Source organism: Trichosurus vulpecula, chromosome 7 (genome assembly GCF_011100635.1).
Source record: "Trichosurus vulpecula isolate mTriVul1 chromosome 7, mTriVul1.pri, whole genome shotgun sequence".
Classification (NCBI taxonomy): Eukaryota; Metazoa; Chordata; class Mammalia; order Diprotodontia; family Phalangeridae; genus Trichosurus; species Trichosurus vulpecula.
This window is the reverse complement of record NC_050579.1, coordinates 164,934,415-164,955,892: the sequence shown is the minus strand read 5'-3', so window position 1 is coordinate 164,955,892 and position 21,478 is coordinate 164,934,415. Positions and strand designations below refer to the sequence as shown.

General features: G+C 36.9%; 1 pseudogene; it reads right to left on the bottom strand.

Annotated features, from left to right (window-relative positions):
* Positions 1–862: 862 nt before the first annotated feature.
* LOC118857701 overlaps positions 863–21,478 on the bottom strand; it is a 31,920-nt pseudogene continuing 11,304 nt past the window's right edge.

Genomic DNA, 21,478 nt, shown 5'->3' with positions numbered 1-21,478 from the left:
AGAAATGCCAACTTGAACAACCATCAATATTTTTATTAAATGAAAATCCTTAAAACTTCCTTACAATGAAAAAGGAGTAAATGATTGGCAGGTCATGTGAATGAAAAATGATGAATATGGTAAAAAAAAATGGTTCCAATTATTAAAATAGAAACTATTGAATTCCATGATCTGTTTTCCAAAGAATTTTTATTTAAATTCAGATTTTAACATAATACAGACATATACTATGCAGATTTTAAGTGCCTGTGCAAAACCTCAGTTTTGAGAAAAGTTCAGTTGCAAGGTTTGTGGAAAAAAATACTAGTAAAGAATTAGCATTTCCAAAGTTGTGTGTTTTGCTGACATTTCACATATCAAGAATCTGTAATAGATTTTTTTTCACTTTTTTTCTTGTTTTTTCCCCCCTTGGCCTGCGTTTTCTTTCACAACATGACTAATATGAAAATGTTTTTCATGATTGCACATGTAAAACTTGAATCAAATTGCTTGCCTTCAGAAAGAATTTGGAACTCAATTTTTAAATGGTAAAACAAAATTGTTTTTACATGTAATTGGGAAAAAATAGAGAGAAAAAAAAGAAGTTCCAAGACATCAGAACTTACAAACAATTGACCTTTTGAATTTCAAATCTAATTATGCTAAGCCTTAAATATGTTTGACAAATTAAGAAAATATAAATTCCATATTTTTAAAAACAGACCTTAGTTTAAAAAAGTGATTAGTATACCAGTAGCTGCCGTTAAAAAAAAAAAACAAACAAAAAATAATACATTAGGGTGAAGTAACTCTAGCATGTTCACATTACATAAAAAATGTACATATTTATGAAGTCTTTTCTTTAGTTGGTACATGGTCCCTTTTATACTAAAGTTTCTTTCCTTTTATCATTCTGTTGAGCCTTCTCTTGTGCTTTTTGAGACCCAGATTATATTCTGTATGTTTTTGTGCCTGTGGAGTCTTCATTTACTGCTACGCTGAAAGTACTTTCTAGGGAATTTTCATCCACTTCTAGAGGAATGAGACCAGAAAGTCCTGATGACTTCCTTTGGGCTTTGATGTGTGATGTCAAAGAGTTAGTTCTTTTAATACCCCTTGTTGAGCTCCAACAAACCCTTAAACTCTGTTGAGGTGAGTTCTGATGAATGGGGGCAATAGCAGTTTAGATACAATTAAACCACTGATGCTTATGAAACACATCATTAACTTGTGAAGTGAGGGACTGCCCTGCAAAGGCTCTCAGAAATGAACTCTGAAGATATTTTTAGATTTGTTTGGGTTACTAAAAGAAACTCGAAATGAACCTCCTATTTTCACATCAGCATCCTGCAGAGCCTCTAAAACCAACTTCTGGACAGGAATAGGCTGACGGTAGACTTAGTAAGGCTGGCATTCTTTGCATATAACAGGATGAGACAAAACAAGGATGGTCTTGAAAAAAGAAAATGTAGAGTTGATGTCCATTTTTATTCTTCAGTTCTCCATGACATAGCAAAGCCTTTCTAGCATCAATCCTAGGATCCTTCTGCTTGTTATCCAGATATTCCAGTTTGTCAATATAATACTGGCATTTTCATTCTCTTCTCTTCAAGTTGATATCAGAGAGTACTCCTTGTATTACCAACAGAGCTTCTTCTAGAGATTTTATATCAGGGTGGTCTTTGGGTGTATGTCTTAGAATTTCTTTAAACAATAAAAAATATTGGACTAGGTGATTTTAAGGAATATCCAGGAAGTTCTGGGGGTCTTATTTTCTTTTTCTTTTTTTTTTTTTTAATCGTCCTTTGATTTTTTTTTTTTAATGCAATTTATTTATTTAACAAATTTGGTTTTCAGCATTGATTTTCACAACAGTTTGAATTACAAATTTTCTCCCCATTTCTGCCCTCCCCCCCCACTCCAAGATGGCGTATATTCTGGTTGCCCTGTTCCCCAGTCAGCCCTCCCCTCTATCACCCCCCTCCCCTCTCATCCCCTTTTCCCTTCCTTTCTTGTAGGGCAAGATAAATTTCTACGCCCCATTGCCTGTGTATCTTATTTTTTAGTTGCATACAAAAAGTTTTTTTGTTTTTGAACATCTGATTTTAAAACTTTGAGTTCCAAATTCCCTTCCCTCCCTCTTCCCTTCCCACCCACCCTCCCTAAGAAGTTGAGCAATTCAACCTAGGCCACACATGTATTATTATGTATAACCCTTTCACAATATTCATGTTGTGAAAGGCTAACTACATTTTGCTCCTTCCCAACCCATCCCGCTTTATTGAATTTTCTTCCTTGACCCTGTCCCCTTTCCAAATTGTTTGTTTTGATTACCTCCACCCCCATCTGCCCTCCACTCCATCATCCCCCTGCCTTTTATTTTTTTTTTTATCTTCCTCCCTCTTCTTTCCTGTGGGGTAAGATACCCAACTGAGTATGTATGGTATTCCCCCTCAGGCCAAATCTGATGAGAGCAAGGTTCACTCATTCCCCCCTCACCTGCCCACTCCCCTCCTCTCCTAGAACTGCTTCCTCTTGCCACCTTTATGGGAGATAATCCACCCCATTCTATCTCTCCCTATCTCCCTCTCTCAGTAAGTTACTCTCTCATCCCTTAATTTCATTTTATTTCTTTTAGCTATCTTCCCTTCATCCTCAACTCACCCTGTGTCTGCTCTCTCTCTTTTACATATATATATATATATACACATACATACATATACACATAGATACATGCATACATACACATTCACTTATATATATACATAAACATATATATATGCATATTCCCTTCAACTACCCTAATACTGAGGTCTCATGAATCATACTCATCATCTTTCCATGTAGGAATGTAAACAAAACAGTTCAACTTTAGTAAGTCCCTTGCAATTTCCGTTTCTTGATTACCTTTTCATGCTTCTCTTGATTCTTGTGTTTGAAAGTCAAATTTTCTATTCAGTTCTGGTCTTTTCACTGAGAAAGCTTGAAAATCCTCCATTTTATTGAAAGTCCATATTTTGCCTTGGAACATGATACTTAGTTTTGCTGGGTAGGTGATTCTAGGTTTTAATCCTAGCTCCATTGACCTCCGGAATATCGCATTCCACGCCCTTCGATCTCTTAATGTAGAAGCTGCCAGATCTTGGGTTATTCTGATTGGGTTTCCACAATATTCAAATTGTTTCTTTCTGGCTGCTTGCAGTATTTTCTCCTTGATCTGGGAGCTCTGGAATTTGGCAACAATATTCCTAGGAGATTTCTTTTTGGGATCTATTTGCGGAGGCGATCGATGGATTCTTTCAATTTCTATTTTGCCCTGTGGCTCTAGAATATCAGGGCAGTTCTCCTTGATAATTTCCTGAAAGATGGTATCTAGGCTCTTTTTTTGATCATGGCTTTCAGGTAGTCCAATTATTTTTAAATTATCTCTCCTGGATCTATTTTCCAGGTCATTGGTTTTTCCAAGGAGATATTTCACATTGTCTTCCATTTTTTCATTCCTCTGGTTCTGTTTTATAATATCCTGATTTCTCATAAAGTCACTAGCTTCCACTTGCTCCAATCTAATTTTTAAAGTAGTATTCTCTTCAGTGGTCTTTTGGACCTCCTTTTCCATTTGGCTAATTCTGCCTTTCAAGGAATTCTTCTCCTCATTGGCTTTTTGGAGCTCTTTTGCCATTTGAGTTAGTCTATTTTGTAAGGTGTTGTTTTCTTCAGTGTATTTTTCAGTATTTTTTTGGGTCTCCTTTAGCAAGTCATTGACTTGTTTTTCATGGTTTTCTCGCATCCTTCTTATTTCTCTTCCCAATTTTTCCTCTACTTCTCTAACTTGCTTTTCCAAATCCTTTTTGAGTTCTTCTATGGTCTGGGGCCAGTTCATGTTTTTCTTGGAGGCTTTGGTTGTAGGCTCTATGACTTTGCTGTCTTCTTTAGGCTGTATGTTTTGGTCTTCTTTGTCACCAAAGAAAGAATCCAAAGTCTGAGACTGAATCTGGGCGCGTTTTCGCGTCCTGGCCATATTCCCAACTAACTAACTTGACCCTTGAGTTTTTCAGTGGGGTATGACTGCTTGTAGATTACAGAGTTCTATGTTCTACGTTTGGGGGGGAGGTGCCAGCTCTGTCAGAGCCGCACTCCTCCTTCCCCAAGGACCCCCAGTCCAGACTGGGCTCAGATCTTCGGCAGGCTGTGCACCCCTGCTGTGATCCGCCACTTAATTCCCCCCACCAGGTGGGCCTGGAGCCGGAAGTAACAACAGCTGTAGCTGCCCCACCTCCGCTGCCCCCAGGGCTGGAAGCCGAACCGCGAACTCCTTCCACTCCCGCAGCTTTTCCCACTAACCTTCTCCGCAGTCTTTGGTGTTTGTGGGTCAAGGGGTCTGGTAACTGCTCACGTATTCAGGGCGCTAGGGCCCCCTCCGCCCGGCTTCTGGACTGGATCGTCCACGCCACTCAGGCTGGGCTCTGCTCCACTCCGTTCCCAGCTCCCAGCTCCCAGCTCCCAGCTCCGTGTGGAATAGAGCTCACCCAGAGACTATCCGGGCTGTCCTGGGCTGGAGCCCTGCTTCCCTCTGCTGTTCTGTGGGTTCTGCCGTTCTAGAATTGGTTCAGAGCCATTTTTATAGGTTTTTGGAGGGACTCGGGTACGGAGCTCACTCTAGTCAGTGCTTACCAGCCGCCATCTTGGCTCCGCCCCTCCCTTATTTTCTTCTGAAAAGAAACTCAAGACATCTTGTTGTTTTTTTTTTTATTCTGATTAAAAAGAACTTTGGCCGCAAGGTAGTTATTGCAGTATCCTCTATAAGCATTTAAAACTGGTAACCAGTTCATAAGAATATGACCAATTTGCTTTACTGTCCCATCTGGCTTTGTTGCCTTTCCTAATCTTGCAAACAGGTCTTCATGCAGACATATATAGGCATCAAAATCTCAAAATATTTGTTTGAGTTCTTCCTCCGACATAATAGATAACTTCAACATGGGGTCATGGTAGGCCTTTCTGGCAAGCTTAAGATCCTCAATTAATTCCTGTTTTCCTCAGAGCATTTTATATATTGCCTCCTAATGCTTTATTTCTTTGGCTGTTAAAGATTCTTTCATGTTGATATCTAACATCTCTGACCATCTTACACTCTTCTTGTAGGAGCTGGGACAGTAGCCTTGCTAAATGATTTCTGGGCACAAGCAGGAGATCTGTTGTCATCTGGAAGTTTAATGTTCAGCCAAAACACTTGACTGCTCCATTTCTCACAAGAGAGATTAAATTTGCCAAAGATGAGAATTGGGCCAGACATTGAAATATTTCATTGCTTGACTCCTCTTGTTCTCCAAACGACTGATTATTAACATCTAGGATAAAAATAGTCCTTTTAATTGTCAGGAAACTTCCAATTTCATCATGAGTCACTATGCTTTACCAAGATTTACATACAATCTTTTGAAATAACCTGCATCAGATTTAGGTCTAAAAAGAATTACTATGGAATATATGAGTTTTTTCAGCCTAAGTGTTCAGCTACCTTTATTTGCCATTTGGCCAGACTTCTTGCTGTGGTAAAGCTCACAGCTTTGCTAACTGTGGGGAGTTCAAAGTACAGGAACCTAAGGAGGAAGAGCTAGATACTTCTTAATAGAGCTTTTATAGCAATGAAATAACAGACCCATTCTAAAAAATATTACATTTCAAAGAAACAAAAACTGCTTTGAATAATATATTTTTTAATGAAAACCTTCTTATCAAACCTCAGTGTTAAGTGTGAAGTGAAATTTGTCATCTTATTTTAAAATTTCTTGTTGCTTCCACTGCCATGGAGATAATGTAGTGAAACAGTTGGTGTTAGAATTATAGCCAGTAAGAATTGGCTCCAATTTCTGACTCTGACATATATACTACTTATGTTACCCTGGACAGGTCACCTAACCTCCTTGGATCTCAGTTTCCTCATCTGTAAAATAAGTGGCTGGATCAGATCATCTCTAAAGTCTCTTCCAGGTCTAAATAAATCATCTTATCAATGTCTGAAGTGATACACACGCATACATACACATACACATATCTATCCATCCACCCATCCATCTATATCTCTCCTAAAACCTCCTATTTTACGGTTTATTTTTCCAGAGGAAAGTTTTGTGCAATTTAATAAATTCTCTCTAGGGCAAAATGATGTCTTCAATAGTATCTGGACATTTTCACCCACATAAAGCATTTCAGTTTAAAGTTATCAACTTCTTACAAAGCATATTCCATTTCTTGAGATGTGATTCTTCCTTTGCTAGGTGATAGTGCTTTAAGGGCTGAGAGTTTAAGGAGACAGCAAGTTTCTAACTAGCTACAGAGCAATGATTTACCAACAAATCATAAAAAGGCACTTCATTACCTTTTCTCTACTCCCCAAAATTCATCAGGAGCATTGGTGTTAATTATAGGAGTGTAAATACCAGTGAGTAGTACATTATTCAGTGTCTCATAAGATTAAATTTAATAAACTGCCATCTTCCTAACAAGTCCTACTTTGGCCATCCTGGTTTTATGCAAACTCTTCTGGCTGTGAATCTCTACCTCACTCTTTTTGACCTTTTATCAGGCCCTTAAATATTGGTACTATTTATACATTATAGTAAGAAGTCAGTTGTGTTTTGTGGCTTAGTCTTACTCTTCTTTCTTTCTGGTTGATCATTACCAATCGTGGATTGGTTTCCACTCCCTTTCCTGAGGAAAACTCCATGATCAATGATACCTGTTGGACATTACTCAATCAAAACAAATTTTCCCAGTGGCTTATAGCTACAATGGCAGAGCTAATTACTATACAACATTCAATCAGTCAGCCAGCCTATAAGTGATTACAATATACCAGGCCCTGGAGATTTGAACACATGAACAAGATAATCCTTGCCCTTAAGAAGCTTATATTCTATTAAAGGAAGAGAACACACAAATTTGAGTAGAATATATGTGTGGAGAGAGAGAGACAGAGAGAGAATAAACAGAATAAACAAAAGATGATTTCTACAGTTATGGTGGAGGGTTAAGTAGGGTGCGTTAGCAGCTTTTTGACCACCCAGGAGGTAGCACTTGAGCTAAATTGTAGAGGCTACCTCCTAGGCAGGTAACTCCAGAGATTTTGAAGGTGTAAATGCTACTGTCTATGATTTCTGAGGCCCTGGTATTACTGAAAAGCTTATTTGAGACCCTGAAGATTCAGGATTTCTGGAACAAATATTCTTGAAATCAGAGACTCTGGTCACATCTAGATAAGACATGAAGTCCGTCAGACTTTTTTGTGTAGAACATTTGTGTTTCTTCAATCATTGAACTTTATTTATTATGCTATACCCCCATGACATTTTACAAAATTTAGGGCAAGCTGACCTCCAAGTAACCTGCCTAGCAGGATAGGCTACCTGAAGGATAACTCCATATTTTACTGAGCATGGAAAGAAAATGTGCAGGGAGTTGGGGATTTCTATAGAAGCTAAAGCTGACTTTTGATACCTCCCATCCTGTAGAGTTAATATTTTTTACCCATAGATTATTTAGCTAAACAGAGTCAATCGACAATGACCATAGGATCAAAATTTTAAAGATAGAATAGGTTTTAAATCACTTAAGCCAATCCTATTACTTTCGGTCTTCAGATAAGGAAATATAAGATGTTAAAAGTCATTCCCAAGGTCACATGGGTAGAAAGTGGCAAACCTGAGATTCCACACTTGTTTCCTGATTCTAAATACATCAGTTTTTTTCAGTGAAATACACTTCCTTATATAATATACCCTTTTTGTCTAGACTTGGCTAAGGATATTTCTGTGATAGATCAATTTTGAATAGTTTGGTCTCATCCATACAGAAAAAATAAAACAGCCCAGGTGTGTAGCTATTAGTATGCCTGAAATTCAGTTCTTTATGTGTGTTATGTCCTGTCTCTAGTTTAAAACTAGCAGATGCTATAACACTTCCTAAAATCAGAAAGTTGGGAAAAATGGAAGGAAAGGAATGCAGTTCATTGACTTTTTGCCTAGCCCACCTGTATTGATTGAGTATGCATTCCACCTAGGCAAAGGACAACTCACATATCAGCTAAACTTTCTTTATAAATAATAATGTAATAAATCCCTGCCCAGGTTTCCAATATGCAGTACTCCTCTACCTTAGGTCCTGTTGTATCACCCATTATTTTCTGATCCTCAAGAACAAGAAAGCCAAGCCATTATGTATTAAGCCTTCAAGCCATTTTGGACATTAGGACTTTTGCAAGTTTTAGGGATTCTGTAGTTATCCAGAGAGGAAAAAATAATGTAGCAGAGATGTGTTGCTGCCCCTGTGCTGCCCAAAATTAGCATATATATATATATATATATATATATATATATATATATATATATATATATATCCACTTTGACCTAGAGAGGTGGTGATTCAGGACACCCAAGCCCTTCCAGATTCAAACGGGGAAGCATTGAAAAGTGCTTAGAACAAATATAATTTACTTCTCCTTCATCTAGGAATTCTAGGAATCTTTTTAACAATGCAGAATCAAACCATTGTTGCGAGTTAGAAGACAATCATCTTTTACTCCCTTCACTACTTCAGAAACAAATTATGTCTTTGATGTCTATGATATCCAAAAAACATGCATTGCCTCAACATGAGCCATTCAATTGTATAATCAACCTGGTTCAAGAAGAAAATATTGTAATTGACCAAATTTATGGCTTGACTAGATTGGACTTGAAACAGCAGGGCAGTTAGTTCTCAGGAAAGAAAGAAAAGAATAGATCACCTCCTTCTCCCTCCCCCATCAGTATCTTGGGGCTAATCATTTGAACAAATGTGGGGAGCTGAGGCTATGTCATGATCATAGAACTCCAAATGCCATGACCATTTGAAACTGGTGTCTGTAATCCCTTGATAGCCAACCTAATTGACCAGTTGACAAGCATGGTGACAATCACCAAATATTGTTCATGAAACATAACCCTAGTCAAGGTAAAAAAGGACAAAAATGAAAAAAAAATCCAGACCTAGTATAGCCTGCATGAATACCAGATGATGCCAATTAGGCTGGTCAAAATTCTGAGATTTTTGTAGTTTCACAAATGCAGCATCTCCAGACTTGTTGGATCAGAGAATCTTGATTTATTTTTACAAAACTACTATCAAATCCTTAGATAGAACACTATAAGTCTACTCTCCCTTCTGGCACCTATGACATTTATTTGCCAAATTAGCCAAGGGGATTCATGAAAGTGTGAGAGTTTCCTTGCAAAGGAAACAAAAAATAATCTAAACTTTCCAATAGAACCTATGTTCTCTTGGAACATTGGAAGTAGGATTGAAAATGAATCATAGTTACTTAAGAACTTGAGATAGTTGTTTAAGGAGAGCATTTATGCTTAGTTGGAACTACCACCTTCTTTTAATTTTCTTGATAATGGCTTTGATATTGAAAGTGCCAATATAGAAAATCATATTTTAAAATGAGTTTCTATTTGACAAACTAGTATTTTCTCATTTTATCTATATAAAATTCAACTTGAAAATGATGAATCCATATCAAGACATTTTGATAGTGTAAATTTTCATTTGTTTATGAGCAATTAATTCATTAGTATAAGTTGATCATATATGTGAGAATCACATGACCTAGGTTGAAATCACATGTCTGATTATTCCAACCCTGAGCAAGTCAATATCCTTGGACCTCAGTTATTTACATTTAAAAGGTAGGCTAAACTACATCACCTCCAATAATATTTATGACATAAATATTAACTGAACAAGGAAGAGGTTACTGAGGAAAAAAAAGGAAAAAAAATAGTTTTATTCTAGGAATAAAAGACCTGTGACATCAGTCTAACATAGATTTCAAAGGATATTCAACATTAGCTAACATTACCTAATTTAACATTACCTAAAACAAATGACCTGAGCTTAGTTTATAGAAGACTAGATCTGACTACCTTTCCACAATCTATATCAGAAAATCTTGGAAGACAGATAAGAGGAGATCTAGGTACTTTTCCCTTTTCTCATGTAGTAAATATATGACATAAGTACCTGAGTTTTAGCTAGTGTTCTGTTCCACCAGTCTTTGCTATGATGGGCACATTTCCAATCTAAATCGTATCCCTCAATTCCTTTCCCAAAAGATTACTTATAGGGGCATTAAAAATAAAGAGCAGAATGGAAAGAAATTGTAATTGATTTTTGGCTCTGAAACTCATTGTTCATTTGAGCTTAAATAAATCATCAGAGTTTTAGGGCTTCCATTTTCTCATACGTGAATAGAGATTTGGACTAAATATTCTTTAGAATATTTTCTTTGGAGATTTTATGATCCCATCACCACACAAAGATCATGTTATTTGGGATAATCTACACTTGAGTAACAGGACCGCTACTTCCACCTGATAGGCTGGTGAGTAAGAAAGCTAAGGAAAAGACACTGGAGTCAGCACACAATTTATATCCACTAGAATTAATATGAACCCCACAGGATAGTGACTTTGAAGGCTGGGGAGGTGCTTTACAATAAATAGACATGCCCATGAACTTACAAAACAGCTGAATCAGATAGATTGAAGGCCAATTAGCTTGTGAGTACTGCATGGCATCTGGGAATACACGAAGTCAGAATGAATAAAGCTTTGGAAAATCAGTCTAAGTCCTTCAAATGATAAACTGTTCATTACTTTCTATTATTTGACTTTCAAATCTAATAGATATTACTCACACTTTGAGGACGGTTATTCACCAGTTTTTATGCCCATCCTAATCATTGCATTTGCACATATACATTTTGGCTGGGTATACACACATATTTATTTATTTATTTATTTATTTGCAGAGATGAACAAATAGAGTCAGAGGTACAGAGATTAGTTTACAATATAGTCACAAATTTTGTTTTCTGTTACTTTCATCCTTCATTATAATTTCTTTTTAAAAATCACTAGTCATAACACATTACAAAGTAGGTAGCTCAGGTAAATAGAGTAACATTTCCCATTAAGCTATTTTCTTAGAATGTTGTTTAAATATCTAAATATATACATTTTGATACATTGATCAATGCAGAAAATAGGCCAGATCAATGTCTGGGGCTGAGCCAAGATGGCAGCTGGAAACCAGGTACTGGCCTAAGGCTTTCGTCCGGTACCCTCCAAACACCCATAAAAAATTGCTCTGAACAAATGTTAGAACTGCAGAAGCTATGAAATAGCAGAGGGAGGCAGGGCTCCAGCCCAGGACAGCCTGGATGGTCGCTGGGTAAGGTCTATTGTGCGCGGAGCTGGTAACAGAGCAGAGCAGAGCAGGGCCTAGTGTGGGCTGTGCCTGGATGAACCAGACTGGGAGCCAGGCAGAACAAGCCCTAGCTCCCTGAATCAGTGAGCTGTGGCAGTTACAAGAGTTCTCAACCCACAAACACCAAAGCAACAGAGAAGGTTAGTGGGAAATGTTGCGGGAACAGAGTGAAAGGAGTTCATGGTTTGGCCAACTCCCCCGGGTAGGGGAGGTGGTACAGCTACATAACTACAGTTGCAGTTGCTTCTGGCCCCAGGCCCACCTGGTGGGAGAAATTAAGTGGCAGATCAGAGCAGGAGTGCAGAGCCTGCTTAAGATCTGAGTCCAGTCTGTGTTGGTGGTTCTTGGGGGAGGAGGAGCGCTGGTGTGGCAAAGCTTGCTGTATAGAAATAGCTCTGAAATCAACATCACATCCCTTCAAGCTTGGAACAAAGTACTCTCTAATCTACAAGCAGTCATACCCCTACAAAAAACTCAAGGGTCAAGTAGCTGGCTGGGAACATGGCCAGGCAGTGAAAATGGAATCAAATTCAGACTCAGACTTTGGAATGTTTCCTTGGTGACAACAAAGACCAAAGCATACTGCCAGAAGAAGTCAACAAAGGCAAAAAGCCTACATCAAAAGCCTCCAAGAAAAACATGAACTTGTTTCAGGCCATGGAAGGGCTCAAAAAGTATTTGGAAAAGCAAGTTAGAGAAGTAGAGGAAAAATTGGGAAAAGAAATGAGAATGATGTGAGAAAACCATGAAAAACAAGTCAATGACTTGCTAAAGGAGACCCAAAAGAATACTGAAAAAAACAACACTTTAAAAATAAACTAACTCAAATGGCAAAAGAGCTCCAAAAAGCCAATGAGGAGAAGAATGCCTTGAAAGGCAGAATTAACCACATGGAAAAGGAGGTCACAAAGACCCCTGAAGAAAATACTACCTCAAAAATTGAATTGGAACAAATGGAAGCTAGTTACTTTATGAGAAATCAAGATTTTATAAAACAGAACCAAAAGAATGAAAAAGTGGAAAACAATGTGAAATATCTCATTGGAAAAACCACCAACCTGGAAAAATTGATCCAGGAGAGATAATTTAAAAATTATTGGATTACCTGAAAGCCATGATCAAAAAAAGAGCCTAGATATTATCTTTCAAGAAATTATTGAGGAGAACTGCCATGATATTCTAGAGCCAGAGGGTAAAGTAGAAATTGAAAGAATCCACAGATCACCTTCTGAAAAAGATCGCCAAATGAAAACTCCTAGGAATATTGTCACCAAATTTCATCACCCCTAGATCTAGTAGAAAATACTTCAAGCAGCCAGAAAGAAACAATTAGAGTATTGTGGAAACACAATCAGAATAATCCAAGATCTAGCAGCTTCTACATTAAGGGATCAAAGGGTTTGGAATATGATATTCTGGAGGTCAATGGAGCTAGGACTAAAATGAAGAATCACCTACCCAGCAAAATTGAGTATCATGCTCCAAGGCAAAATGTTGATTTTCAATAAAATAGGGGACTTTCAATCTTTCTCAGTGAAAAGACCAGAGCTGAATAAAAAAATTGACTTTCAAACACAAGAATCAAGGGAAGCATACAAAGGTAAACAAGAAAAAGAAATCATGAGGAACTTACTAAAGTTGAACCATTTTGTTTACATTCCTATGTGGAAAGATGATGTGTATACTTCATGAGACCTCACTATGAGGATAGCTGAAGGGAATATACATATATATATATATATATATATATATATATATATATATATATATATATATATATATATGTATGTATATATATATATACATATATATATATATATATATATATATATATATATATATATATATATAAATACACAGAGGGCACAGGGTGAGTTGAATATGAAGGGATGACATCTAAAAAATTAAAATTAATTAAATTAAGGGATGAGAAAGGAATATATTGAGAGAGGGAGAAAGGGAGAGATAGAATGGGTTAAATTGCCTCCCATAATAGTGGCAAGAAAAATCAGTTCTGTTGGGAGGGAAGAGGTGGCTGGTGAGGGAGAATGAGTGAATCTTGATCTCATCGGATTTGACCTGAGGAAGGCATAATATCCACACTCAGTTGGGTATCTTACCCCACGGGAAAGAAGGAGGAAGGAGATAAAAAGGGGGAACAATAGAAGGGAGGGCAGACAGGGGGAGGAAGTAATCAAAAGCAAACACTTTTGAAAAAGGACACGGTCAAGGGACAAAATTGCATAAAGGTGGATAGGATAGGAGGGAGCAAAATATAGTTAGTCTTTAACAACATGTGTATTGTGGAAGGGTTTTGCATAATGATACACATGTGGCCTATGTTGAATTGCTTTCCTTCTTAGGGAGGGTGGGGGGGGAGGGAAAAGGGGAGAGAATTTGCAATCAAAGTTTTAAAAGAAGATGTTCAAAAAACTAATTTTTGCATGCAACTTGCAAATAAGATATACTTGCAATGGGGCATAAACATCTATCTTGTCCTACAAGGAAGTAAGGGAAAAGGGGATGGGGCAGAGTGGGGTGACAGAAGGGAGGGCTGACTGGGGAATGGGGCAATCAGAATATATGCCATCTTGAAGTGGGGGGAGGGTAGAAATGGGGAGAAAATTTGTAATTCAAACTCTTGTGAAAATTAATTCCTGCAAACTAAAAATATTAAATAAATAAATAAATAAATGAATAATGATTAAAAAAAAGAAAATAGTCCACACCTTTTTTTTTAAGTCTGCCACTGTCAATGACTATTCCACCAAGTGAATTTTACCCTCCACCTCACCTCCTAGCCTCAGTCAAGATGTGACATGAGACAGATTTTGAACCCAACTAAACTAGTCTCAGTGTTCTGCTAACTTATAGAACCAAGTAGCACTGGTAGTGGTCAGTAACAAAATTCCCTCACAGATTCCCTGAGTTGGATTATTTGAAAAGGAAAACAAATAGTGATCATTTACAATCCTTCGCATAAAGTAAATTCACAATATAAAATACAAAATATGTAAGAGGGAAAAATCTCTTCTTAAATATCAGAAACTAGAAGAGAAAAGAATCAGCCTGAAATGTATTTACTTCTCTGATGAATATGTCTTTCCATGTACAAACTCAAATTTAGTTATTGTCTGTGTTACAATCCAAATACATTCTGTTTGAGCCATTAAAAACAAAGTAAGTGCTTCATGTAATTTTGATTTTTAATTTAACTTGGTAAGTTATGAGTCTAATATGCCCACTTTTCTTCTTCATTCTAAAAGCAACTTTCAGGATATGTGTAAGTCTTTCTTTTTTCTGAGAAGTTCCAAAATTTAACTGTGTTAAGAAAATAAAATTCTAAAAGAAGCACAAAAGATTTTTTCTTAAAAAAATAGTAATAGGCTGATTCTACTGTCATATAACAGGTAGTTTGAGGTATCCATAAAATCTCTAGCCAACTTCTTTAAAGGTCCTCACTGGGGAACTTCAATGTAGATGATTCAAGGTCATAAGCTGCAAATAACCTATATGAAGATTTTTAGGTTTAGCCCTCCAGAGAGAATAAGCACATAGCCAAAGCACATGCTTAAGTTATCATGGAACATTTCCTCAAAATGATGGCATTATTTTTCATTATAATTATGTCTTATAACGTAGAAATTTTAAAGCTAAGGAACAGTGTGTCACTTCTCACCTGACAGATAGACTTCCTTAATCTTAATGCCCTTACTGGGACTGCTGCAAAATCACAGAGGGTTTAGTTAATTCCAAAGAACATTTTAGAGAAGCTTCTTTCAGTTCCCTACTCAGTTTCTTAAGTGCAGGTTGATTATCTAGAATATTGTTTTGTCACTGTTTGGGATGCATTTGAAGATTACACTCAGAAGAATCCATTTATTCATGAAGATATGAGCATCTCAGTCACTAATTTACTATAAACTGAATTGATCCTTTTCCCTTTTATTACACTGAGTTGATAAAGAAGAAGAGAGGATTAAAGGCAGAATGGACTTAGCAAAATGAAATACAAACAGGGGAGTTGATACGAGGACCTTAATCCATGTAACTTAAGTTTTGGACTAACCAATCATAATAAATGTAATGTATATTGACAGTTTTATTAGTAGAGTGAGGGCAGTGACAACAGAGAAAAGAGGTCATATTTGTGAACACAAAGAACAACAAAATTGCCAAAGTCTACAGCTATGCAGATGTATAATGGTAATAATCCTGTCCTTATATTTTAAGGGACAATAAGTATAATGATTGTAGATTTTATTATTTCTTTGTCTCTTTCTTTTTCATGTAGGGATATCTCATACTGCTAAATGATTTTTTTTGAGAAGAAAAGTGATCTAATTGAAGGACTATGAGAGCTAGTCTTGTAGTCAAAAAAAAATACAATAATATAAGTGATACTCCCTGCATTCTGGGAGTTACATCTTTAACCTTCTCATGTCCTACAGACAACTTTGCTGCCTTTTGGAGGCAAAAAAATAGCTTGATTCTTATTTGAGGAAGAGAGAGAAACTGATAAGTAGAGATCTTATCACACATCACCCCATGATGGCAAGATCCTAAGTTCTCTTCAAAAGTACCTTTCAATATTTTAAGGGCTTTTTACTAACTCCTCACTCTCTTTTCCCAATATCTTTTGACAAATCCTGTTGATTGCACTTTCATAACATCTCTCATCTCTGCCTTCATTCTCTTGTCTAACAACACAATACCCCTAATGGGGTCCTTTACTACTTCGCACATTCACTAGTAAGATTAGCTTCCTGTTGGTCTCCAGGGCTCTAAGTCTCTGTCCATTGAATTGTTTCCTCCACTTAGGTGTCCATTCGATCTTGGTAAAGTGCACATAAGGCTGTCACTCCTCTTCCCCCATTCAATAAACTTCAGTGGCTTCCTAATGCTTACAGGACCAAATATGATATCCTCTCTTTGGTATTCATAACCTCTGTCTATAACTTGGATCTTTCCTGTTTTCTAATACCTCCCCTTCCCACATATTCTGCAATTCAGTGACAGTAGTCTCCTTATCCTTCTCCTCACAAGATACTCTATCTCCTCAATCTCTACTTTTTATATAAATGTCCCCCATTCCTATAATTCTTTCCCTCAACCTCTTCATCTCATGGTTTTCCTGGCTTCCTTCAAGCCCTAGATAAAATTCTAGTCAACTTCAAATCCAGCCTCAGAGACTTGGCATACTATACTTGCTGTGTGACCTTGGGCAAGTCACTTAACCCCAATTGCCCTGCCTTCCCTCCCCTTAAAAAAAAGAATAAAAATTCTATTCAACACAGAAACCTTTCTGCTAGTATCCCCTCAATACTAACACTTTTCTTGTGTGTGTGTGTGTGTGTGTGTGTGTGTGTGTGTGTGTGTGTGCGAGAGAGAGAGAGAGAGAGAGAGAGAGAGAGGAGAGAGAGAGGTGGGGGGGGTGTTTTATATTTAACATCCCTGTTCACCTGTGAGCTCCTTGAGATCTGGAGCTTTTTTTTTTTCTTTTTACTTTTTACCTTTCTGTTTATGTGCACGTATGTCTCTCTGTATGTGTACACAAATGCAGTCAATCCTCAGCTTTCACAAAGGTAATGCTCCTAGAAAAGGTCATAAAAGTTAAAAACACAGATGCTGACACATTGTACCACTTGGAAATAAGGGGTTAGCTTCCTGTGACCACTAAAAACTTTCATCAGAGACACTGAAAATACAGTTTCTTACATACAATTCTTTATAATGAAACATTAATTCTGTTAATATATACTTTTTGTAATATAATAACCATGAAATAACCAATAAAATACAGCACACAAAATACAATTGGTTACACGAGAAACATTGTTTTCTTACTAGTAATTCCCTGAAATTCTTTGACCTTTTGTGCTAATATCTCAATTTAAAAAAAAATCTCAGACAGAATTCACTTTTCATAACACATATAATTGACAGTACCATAAATACTGTACAACAAATAAATTTCTTAAAACTAAAGCATATTTAACCTGAATTTCACATTATCCAACCTTCCACAGTGTCAGATAGCTATGTAAGGATGTTGTATTGTATACTATACTGCTGTAAATCTCTCTGCCTTGACTGCCCTCTGAAAAACAAAGGAAGAGTTGCTGGGACTTTCATCTCTGCACTCAGAAGATGCCAAGACTAGTGAGGCCTGGATACCATCTGTGATATTTGGTCCTTCATGGCTGGTAGATGGAATTGAGATTATAAAAGACTCACAAGCTTGGAATATCTGTCAGTGATGTCTACTTCTTCCTCTGTTTGAGATCCATAAAGGTTTCCGGGTATGGGAGCATGACAGAGGTGAGTTGACATTTAACCTGTACTCTTGATGAGATTGGCAGCCACGATATGTCTAGCCAGCTGGTCAAGTGTCTGCAGACATTCCAGCATGTTTATCTTTATGTTACACCTTTATTTTCTTTTTTTATTAGTTTTTTTTTAGTTTAAATCATTATTTATTTATTTAATATTTTAGTTTTCAGCATTTTCACAAGAGTTTTAATTACTAATTTTCTCCCCATTTCTACCCTCCACCCACTCCAAGATGGCATGTACTCTGATTGCCCCATTCCCCGGTCAGCACTCCCTTATGTCACCCCCCTGCCCCCATACCCTTTTCCCTTACTTTCTTGTAGGTCAAGATAGATGTTTATGCCCCATTGCCTGCATATCTTATTTCCTAGTTGCATGCAAAAACTTTTTTTTGAACATCTTCTTTTAAAATTTTGATTGCAAATTCTCTCCCCTCTTCACTCCCCACCCACCCTCCCTAAGAAGGCAAGCAATTCAACATAGGCCACATGTGTATCATTATGCAAAACCCTTCCACAATACTCATGTTGTGAAAAAATAACTATATTTTGCTCCTTCCTGTCCTATCCCCCTTTATACAGTTTTCTCCTTTGACCCTGTCCCTTTTCAAAAGCGTTCGCTTTTGATTACCTCCTCCCCCTATCTGCCCTCCCTTCTATCATCCCGCCCTTTTTACCTCCTTCCTCCTTCTTTCCTGTAGGGTAAGATACCCAATTGAGTGTTACGCCTTTATTTTCTCACTAAGCCACATTGCTGCTTTGCACACTTCATCAGGGATCCCAATGGATTTGCATTATGCTTTAAGGACACAATTGCAACACAAAACTTGAGTTTTAAAAGCAAATAATGAAAATATGCAACAAATGAACAGGGAGCTCTTTGCAACCATAGAGTGAACAAGACCAGTGAAGCACATAGTGGGATACCAGCCACTCTACAAACTTGCATGTATCATGCCTCTCATTTTTTCCACTCTACTATACATAGCTGTGAATATATAAGGTTGCCAACTTGAGAGTGAAAATGAAGTTACTAATAAAATCATGCAAATGCTTGAAATTGTGAAAATTAAATGCAAGTGTTCAGTCACTATTGACATTACATGCATATAGATATATTGCAAAAACAATTAAAAATGTAGAGAAATGAATAACAGATCATTTCTCTGGAGAGAACATAGAGAAAAGGGGGTATAAAGGCATAGAGCAAATGTCAGAAAATCTGTCTTTTTTTCCCTCCCCCTTTGGAACAACTATGCCACAGATATCAGAAACCCTTCAAAATGGAGGGTAATGGCAAATGTGTGTAGTTAACAGTAGCTTTCCTCGAAGGTGGGGACAATGGAGAAGCATCAAGAATGCAAGGACACTGCAAAGAAGATAATACTTCTGGCATAGATAACACTTTTCCATCTTATTTCAGAATTATCATGGTTTCCCAAGTGTCTCTCTCACTACTGCTCTCATTATCGTCTTCTGTGGTTCTGATCTCAGTGCAACATGGTGAAATCTCTAAGTTGGAGACTACACTTCCCATTGGAGAACTCTTTGTTCCTGGTTTCAATTTCCTAGTCCGTACCTGGTTCCACACTTTGCTGTGTGCTATTACAAGATCCATTAGCTACATCTGAGTTTTTATTGCACAGCATACAAAAGTCAAGGGCTGTATATCTAGTTGCAGAGTATGTTTCATCAGTTTGTTTTCAGTCTTATGCTGGCATTCCCACTTCTGCAGGGTAGTCAGCAACAATAAAGAAATGCGCATCTTGGAGTTTTCTGTACCATCTTTGCCAACTTCCTTGAATACCCACTGAGCCATTTGCTCTGCTTCATTGGTATCCTGCTCTATGTTATATTAAGAAGAGCCCTTGCCACCATTATGTAGCAATATATTCAAGCCCCCTGTGATCTATATGTGTATCACTTCAACCATGATGTAAGACACAAGTCCATCTTATCCCATTTATATCCTGAGCCAAATATTAAAGTGAAGTGCAATGACAAAGGTTACAAATTTGTTAGTTCAGGTTCATTGTTGGAATGAATTGTGGTACTTATCAGTCATAAGTAAACAAAAGAATGTTTACTTAGCCACCACATAGATAGTTCAACAATTGTACTCCAGAATTTAGTTTGAGTAGATTCAGGGCATAGCTTAGTGACTTATATATTCTTGGGACATCTGCCTTGTCTGAAGGGACCTCCATCATGTACTTGTGAAGTTGATTTATTAACCAAAGTGGGAGGCTTCATATTTGTCCTTTTTGCTTTTCATCTCATGAAATTATGTCCAGTGTTTTAGCCTGTCAAGTTTTGGGATCCTTACTTAGTCATTCCTCATGGATTTGTGCCATCTGCAAACTCAATAAGCATGCCATCTGTGCCTTTATACAAGTAATTGGTAAAAATGTTAAATAGTTTAAAGACATAAAGAGATCTCTTGGGGAATCTATTGAAATTCTCCTGCTAAGTTATCACTGTAATATTAATAACTGATCTCTGATTCCAGCCATCAAAATAATTCTAAATTATTTAAATTGGATTATTGTCTAATCCACATCTCTCCATTTTTCCATAAAAATAACATAGCATGCTTTATTAATTGCTAGAGTTAATATCTAGATAAATATCTAGATAAATTCTCCCAGTATACCTATATTAGAATGCCATAAAAATAAGGGTTGTTTGTCATGTATTCTTCTTGACAAAGCCATAATGGTTCTTTATAGTCAGTAATTCCTTTCATGGATATTTACAAACCATACTTTAGTGACTCATTAGAGAATTTTCCAAGGTAAGATATAAAATTAAGCTTACCGGCCTATAGTTTTCAGACTCTTTTATTCCTTCAAAAATCAGAATTACATGTCTTTTTTCAGTCCTGTAGTACTTCCTGTTCTCTGCAACCTTTAACGTATCCTTGATACTGGCTTAACAATAAGATCCTCCACTTTCTTTTTTCAGAACAATGACCACCTATCTTCTATTTCTCTAGTGCAAACTTCATAAGGGAGTGGTCATTTAAGGCCAAGTTTCTCATCATCTCTGTGAAAGCAATATCTTTAACTGTTAAAATAAAACAAAAACCAAAACAAGAGAAAATAAAAAGTCACTGACTGGTTTCTCAACTTTTTGAAGGATGAAATGATGAAAAAAAATGAACAGTTATTAACTTATCTTCTTTAACCAAAGAGATCTCTAGCAGATGTCTGAATGATATAAAGCTTCCATCATGGCTATATCATTCCTTTGTATCCAGTATATACTGAACTCTTCCTCTATATCCCTTTTTTTCTTCATGTGGTCAGTAAAATACTCTGATATTCAATTATAAAATTGTTTCATTTTCTATCTCCATTTATCTTTAGTCCAATTTTCTTCACCATTTGATTCCTGGGATTACTTAAGAGTATAGTTTCTTAATATTCAGTGCTGTCTCCTCCTTGTTTTTACACATTCTGTTTCTTTTTTCCTAATCTATACTCATTTAGGTATAACACTGACTTGTACAGAGAGAGCATTTGCAGAGCTTACCTTCTAAATTCTAGGTGAGAGCTTTAGGGGTGATAAAATATCTGGCTACTTCTGGCTGGCAGTTTGTGAGTCAGGGTTAGTCAAAAATGACAAAAATAGTCTCATTATTATCTACTGAGTGAGAAAAGGCAATGACTCAGTGAACCCTTGCAGAGGAACTGTCTATCCTAGGTTCTCTCTCTTTTTTTTCTATGGAGTATAACTCTAGTCTTCAAGATGCAACACCACCACTGCCCTGCCCCGCCATACACCATGTGGAATGGGAAAAGGAGGATTTTCTCTTTTTCCCACCTTAGCAACCATGAGCACATAGCACCTAAAAC